Source organism: Pelodiscus sinensis, chromosome 8 (genome assembly GCF_049634645.1).
Source record: "Pelodiscus sinensis isolate JC-2024 chromosome 8, ASM4963464v1, whole genome shotgun sequence".
NCBI lineage: Eukaryota > Metazoa > Chordata > Testudines > Trionychidae > Pelodiscus > Pelodiscus sinensis.
Window position 1 is genome coordinate 52,586,126 of NC_134718.1, and position 7,153 is coordinate 52,593,278.

The 7,153-nt window shown below is 45.0% G+C and overlaps 1 protein-coding gene and 1 long non-coding RNA gene across 2 annotated transcripts in view; one reads left to right on the forward strand and one right to left on the reverse strand.

The window, feature by feature from the left end:
• C8H10orf90 (chromosome 8 C10orf90 homolog) overlaps positions 1–7,153 on the forward strand; it is a 119,193-nt gene that overhangs the window by 40,956 nt on the left and 71,084 nt on the right. The window lies entirely within an intron of this gene.
• The window catches only part of LOC142830431 (uncharacterized), a 92,825-nt gene continuing 86,459 nt past the window's right edge, over positions 788–7,153 (reverse strand). The window contains exon 3 of the long non-coding RNA XR_012905663.1: positions 788–6,766. This is a non-coding gene — a long non-coding RNA (uncharacterized LOC142830431). The remainder of the gene's footprint in view (positions 6,767–7,153) is intronic.

Consider the following 7,153-nt stretch of genomic DNA (forward strand, 5'->3'; position numbering starts at 1 on the left):
TTTGTCATTTATTCTTGTTTGGCTTTTTCCTTAGGGCTTATCTACATTAGAAAGAAAGTATTTGCTGAGATGGCCACACCAGCAAACTCTCACGAGTAAATATGCAGCTTATGTTGTCAAAAAAGTTCTTTTGCTGGTGTAGACTCCTAGGCCTGGTCTACACTAAAATGGAAGGTCAAATTAAGTAATGCAACTCCAGCTATATTAATTACGTAGCTGGAGTCGACGTATCTTAAATCACGTTTCCATGCCCTCCACACAGTGGGAGGTCAACAGGAGCAAACACTTCTGTCGGTTTCCCTCACTCCTCATGAGGAGCAGGATTACTGGTGCCAACGGGGGTGCCTTCTGAATTCAATTTAGCAGGTATTCACTAGACCTGCTAAATCAAACCCCAGAAAATTCACTACAGCAGTGTTGGTTTTCCACATAGTGAAGATGTGGTTCTAGAGTCATAGAGTTTAAGGTCACAAGAAACCACCAGAATATCTACCCTGACCTTCTATATATCACAGACCACCAATATCACCCAACAACCACGTACTAAACCCAACAACTGAAATTAGACAAAAGTATTACAGCCCATTGGAGACTAGACTACTGTGTGTCACAGGCAGAAAATAGAAGGGACTGAAAGCCATCAATGCTCACGGCTCCCGCAATGATTGGACAATTATTAAATGTGAGACTTCCAGAGCTTGTAAACATGAGCCAGTAAGCCAAGCTCTGGAGGGGCACTCCAGAGCCTGGGCCCATGACACCCAACAGTCTATCTCTAGCTCTGGGGATTAAAAAGCAAAAACAAACAAAATTGGAATACATTGTGGGGGAAAGGAGGAAGAGAATACCTTCCTGACTCCTGCAGGTGGTGGCTGGTATACTGTGACGGCGCGTTAGGGTCCCCCGTCTCCTGCACCCCGAAATGGCACAAACAGACTCCACCAGCCAGTAGAATGGAGGTAGTTTATTGCTTCTCCAGGATATAGCACAGCACAGATGTAATCTGGTTACAGGAACTGGGGCTAAGTTACAAGCATCTTCAAACATTAGTGTTAATTCCCACAAAAGTTTTGAGGACGGAATCCTAATGTATTTGTCCTAGTAACAAATAGTGTAAACATTCCAGTGTGTTAGGTGCAAGTTAGAACTTTGTGACACTCTTTAGCCACAGAAGCAGAAGGCTGGAAGCCTGACTTTTCCTCTGAGATAATTTTGGATCTTAAACTGTAACACTTATCAGCTGATAAAAGACCTTGTATGGTTTCTAAGTCTTTAGTTAAATATGATCAATGAAATCAATGAAGGTGAATTTTCTTTTTCAAATATTATTTATATAGTCCTAGAAATGTTCTAAGTGTTTTACAGACAGCCAAAGAAAAGTCCCTGTCCTTGAAAACTTACTATTTAAACAGACAATTTTGGAGATAATAGAATAAGTATTGAAGATCAACAAAAGCAGATGATTGAGTGGAGATGTTTAGCAGATTTCTTTTTAGCTCCGAAGTGTTTGTGCCAACATCTCTCTACTAAACCCTTATTTGGCAGAGAAATAGTGTTTAAAGAATGCTGAGAAGTTTGTTTCGAGGTGAGACTTGAAAGAAGGTAAGATGAGGGCAACAGAGGTTGGGTCAGAGCATAAAAGACATTTGATGGGCTGAATGCCCCCATCATGAGCAAAGAAGGACTAAAAGACTGGTTAGTCAAATTCACTTGCTCATGGTGATAATTAGATAGCTACTTAGCTACGTCAGACAAGGCAGGACTAAAAAGATCAGGTAAAAATTCAGCAGACCCCTGGGACTTCTAAAGAGGCTGATAGTTCAATTAAGAGGAAAGAAGCCATGGGGAGGAGGCAGAGTTGTTTGTTTACTCACTTGTTCTGTGAAGAGCTGAAATGCCAAAGGCTGTAGCAAGCTAGAGAGCTCAGGAATGCTTAGTCTGTCTGGGACAGTGGCTAGTACCAGAGTCAGGAAAGGACACTAATTCCAATTCCAGGGGAGGATTAAGCCCAGAAACTAGGTTGATTCTCTGCGACTTCTGACTGCATTGAACATTTTGTTAGCTAACCACTTCTTAGCCCAAGGGCTCAGTGGCATGCAAAGGCAGACAACCTATAGCAAGAAGCTAGAGCAATGGTCACCAACCAATAGATCTTGGAGCCTCTGACAGGTGATCCTGACAGGTTTGGCCAGGAAGCTATCGAGCACTAGCACTTTAGCTGCTCTTCCACCCACTGTCATGCTGCTCTTGCCCTCTGGTTTGGGCTGCCCCTTTGAGAGCCTCCTACCTGCAGTGTACGGTGTGGCAGGAAGAAGAAGGGGGTACGCTGTCAGGGTGTCCCTCCTCCCCCAACTTCTGTACCTATCTCCACACAGAGAGAAGGGGATAAAGTGAGATTGGCAATGCAAATCTCTGTCACTCTCACACAGTGTGTGTGTCTCTGACATTCTCACAAACACCAACTGTCCTTCACTCATCTCCCAACCCCACACATACATGGAGATGGTTGTTACTTTTTTTTACTGCTTGCAAAGAATGTTAATTTTGGTTTTTGACTGTCCCCGCCTTGAAACTCCTCCTACACCCAACCTCCTTCCCCTGATGTGAGTCTTCCTGCACCCAAACTCCTTCCCACAGCTTGCACCCTGAAACCCTCCTGGACCCCAATCTCCCACCCTGGGCTAAGGCCGGAGCCCCTCCCACACTCCCAACCCCTTGGCCCAAGACCAGAGCCTTCACCCCAACCCTCTTCTCTAGCCTGGTGAAAGTGAATGAGGATGGGGGAAGAAGGAGGATGGAGTGAGCAGGATGAGGCCTCAGAGAAGGGATGGAGCAGAGGCAGGGCCTCAAAGAAGGGGTGGAAAGGAAGTGGGGCAAGGGAATTTGAGTTTGAGGTAGATCTTATATTGCACTTAAATTGAAAAAGTGATCTTGTGGTTAAAAAGGTTGGAGACCACTGCGCTAGAGAGTAAGAACCCATGCAATGAAGTGTCCAGACATGAAGAGATGCCCACAGCATGAGGGTGCATCATGACAGCATAGCATGAGTGAACGTTTGTAGGGAGAGGAAGAGTTCACAGGGTACTTGGGAAGTAAATTTGAAAGTTCTCAGCAAAGAGATGGCAACTGAATGAAGGTGACCAACTTGCACTAGAAATGGGGTACTAACTGCCTTTTGTTGCCCCTCCCTAATTTCTTCCAGTGATATACAGGCATTCACCCAGCTGTTGTGACTACACTTGCCCAAAGCAAGATGTATATTGCCAACTCTGTCACTCTAGGGCTGGAGCACCCATGGGAAAAATAGTAGGTGCTCAGCATCCACTGGTAGAGGAGCTCATCAGCAGGGCCCACATCCCTTCCCCAGTGCTCCCTGCCTGCCAGTGTTCAGTGGTGGGCAGCATGCACTGACGGGCTCAGGGAGGAGTGAAGGCAGAAAGATACTGAGTGAGGATGGGGCACAAGCAAGGGAGGGCACAGAGTGTGGGCAGGAAGAGGCAGAGCAAGGGTGGGGTGGGGCTTTGGGGGAAGAGTGGAGTAGAGGAAGGGCATGGGCAGGGGCGGATATAGGGCAGGGTGAACGGGGCGGCCGCCCCGGGCCCCGCACTTCAAAAAGCCTGCGCCGTGGCAAAGGCGGGGCCCCGCGGAATTATGCTGCCCGGGGCCCCGCAAAACGGTCATCTGCCCCAGGGCATGGGACAGAGTGGGGGTGGAGCACCCATGGGGAAAGGAGAAAGTCGGTGCCTATGCTCCCATGTCATCCTGCAGCATGCTTCTTTACTCAAGTATAGTGCCAGCCAAGACCAGAAGTTTTGGTATAATAGTCCCCGTGGTGGCCTCTCTGGTTGAGTTTCTATCAAACTTTCTGCAGAATCCTTGCCTGTGCAAACTGTGCTGTGCACACTTTAGAATCATAATATCCTCTTTCTCACCACCATGTGCAATCTCTGCATTTTAACAAGCTGACTTCAGACATCACCCGGGTGTGCTGACAGTTGGCCCAAGGCAGATATTTAAGCACTTGTGAGTAGGCAATTCAGTTCCAAAAGCACTCCTGAATTACAAACACCATGGGCTGTGACCTGGCATGTAGATGCCAAGGTGTGTCAGGGAAATATTAAACTTTATATTTTGCTGAATTATAATTGTTATTAGCACAAAGCACTTTGTTAGCAACAACAGCCTGTATGGGTGCTCTGTGCCTGACATTTACTTCTAATCTAAGCTACTGTTAATTCATGCAGTGTCCTCATTTCAAATGTGGAGCTACAAGCTCTTTTCATAAGGTCAGTATTTGTATTTTTACCGTTCACCTGAATTAACTAACGTGTGGCTTCCAAGAATGTCTTTGCATAAAAGCAGAGAAGTTGGTGGAGTTTTTTTCACTACTTTTATTAATCCATTACAGCAACTGTTAAATTGTTTGCCAAAAAGTCTGAATGTCTGCCAATATTGGGATTCCTATGGTAGAATATGATTGTCATTACCAGGACACTATACAAAAAACAAACAAACTGAATGATTTAGCAGACAGGAGAAGCATTCACTTCCCCCCTCCTCTATTAACTTTCTACCATGACAATATGGCTAAATAAACCTACAACTAGGTTTGCCAACAGGAAGGCCAAATGGGGCAGTTGCCCTGGGGTAAGTGATTCAAAGGTGCCCAAGACTCCTAGCCACCGTGGCCACCTCCACTAATGTAGGAACTGCAGCAGCTGTAGAGGCTGGATCCTCGAGCCCTTTAAATTGCTGTCAAAGCACCACTCTGCACAGAACTAAGGGGCAAAGGTGGCACTCCGGACAGTGCTGAGGGCTGACTGCTCTGGCCCCACCTCTTCCGCCTTAGGCCTCACTCCTTTCAGGAGCACAGAGCTATCTCCTACCTTGCCCAGGGGCCTGCAGAAGATGTCAGCACCCCTGCCTACACCAAGAATATTTGTGTTGAGTGGGGAGGTTGTATCTGTGGGCTGTAGCCAAAGTAGTCTATGATTTGCTGGGGGGGAGAGGAGATGTACTTAATTCAGATTAGATGACTCAACTTAAAATATCAGTGAACTTGAGTTAATTATGTTAAATTAAGCAAACGTGGTTTTTTTTGGGGAGGGGGGTTGTTTTTGTTTTTTTGTAGTAAAGATATATGCTTGGAGAGGTTACCTTGAGAGCAGTAATTTACACCTTTTATATTTCCCTGTGGACTTTGACATCTTATCCTTGTTTGACCTTGTAGCATTTCTTCTCTGTCTTGGACTTTGAATGCAAGTCATCTGAGAGAAATACTGGGAAAAAATCATCTGGTACAACATGCCTGCTCAGTTTTGATTTATCTTCCTTATACACTGTGATTAGTATTAAAAAGTCAGTATTTACCCACAGTTGCCCCTCAGAGAGATCTGAAAGAACTGCAGTTTCCCCCCTTTACTTACAATAGGAAACAATTGACAACTGTAGGTTAATGATGACTTTCCTTCAATTACTACCATTGTGTGTGACAAACCTCTTATTTTCTCCTGAACTCATTACTTTCATGATCTGCTTTAGCCACTTATTCCGCAGTTATTTATTAAAATTTAAAAATGCACAGAGGACAGGCACATTTCACAAATATTAAAAGTAAATCAACACATGCGGCGCTGTCACATCATCCAAATATCCACATTTAATTTACCATTATATTAGTGGACTGCAAGTACCCTATTCTGTGTACAAACACCAACACATTTCCTCTTTCCCAAACAATTGTGCACATCTGTAAGTTCTGCAGCTTTCTCTACAGGTCAACAGATTTGTTTGATCTATTTAAAAAAAAAAAAAGAGCGAGTTTCAAAGGTGAGTATGCCACATAGACTAAACAGTCCTAGATGTTTTAAACTGAAGAAGCAGCAGCTCAAGAGCATTAATTGGTGGAAGGAAAGCAGTTGTTGCTGTTTAAGGTAGCACCTGAGAAGACTTAATTTGTCTCCAGAAGTTTTGTGTTGCTAAGTAATTCTGAAAAAATCTTGTTCCAAACATCTCTACTTATTTATACCTTGCATCTTGTAATACAGTTCCTTCCTGTGTCAAAAGATTGTGTCAACTTTTTTAGCTCTCTCATTGAAAGCCTGAGCAATGGACCGTTGGTATTTATCCCCATAGTGCCTTGCGAAACTATCTATCACTAGGTACTTTGGAATCGCAGAACAAAGTGCAGAACACTTTAGGATAATGTAAAACGTCCCGTCAAATACCGCTCTGTTTCTCAGTGCACCAGGGGTTTCTCATTTCTTATCACAGCATTTTTCAAACAGCAGAGAATGGCAGTGCACTCCAGCATCTGCAGGGAGAAAGCATGGATCTCACGCTTCTCTCCTGTTCTCTATTCAGTGTCATGAGAACATCACACATTTCAGCTGACTTAATCTTGAAGTTACTGACAGAGGAAAAAGACTCGCAGGCAGCCAACATTCTGCCTGAGATTGACAGCAGCAACTGGTCATTGGATTTGGCACTCACAGAGCAGCTCTGTTCAGGGCAGACTGTTGCTTTTGGGTGAGGGAAACCATCACTGAGTGATGGCATCACATTGCCGTACAGATGTCAGTCGAAGAGCAGAAGCTACAGCACTTTAAGATGTGTAAAGCAACCTTCCTGGTTGGTGTGCTGAGTGAGCCCCTGAACTGCAGCACAAGGACACCAGAATGAGAGCTGCCCTCTCAGTAAAGAAGTGTGTGGCAATTGCTGTCTGGAAGGTGGCAACTCCTGACTGCTACTGGTCTGTTGCAAATCACTCTGGGGGTGCGTTTCTGCAAGTGTGCAGAGCAATACTTTCATTCTGCTATGGAAGACCGTGACTGGGAAATATGCATGACTTTGCAGAGATGGCTTTCTTCCCTGTGGGGGTGCAATAGATAACATGCATATTCCAATTTTAGCGCCAGACCATCTTGCTACAGACTACATCAACAGGAAGGGATACTTCTCAATGGTGCTGCAGGCACCTGTGGATCACAGTGGGCATTTCACCTACATGAACGCAGGGAAAGTGCATGATGCACACATCTTCAAGAGTTCTAGCCTGTACAGAAAGCTACAGGGAGGGACTTTCTTTCCAGAGCACAAGATTATAGCGGGGGATGTGGAAATGCCCATAGTAACCCTGGGAGACCCAACTTAC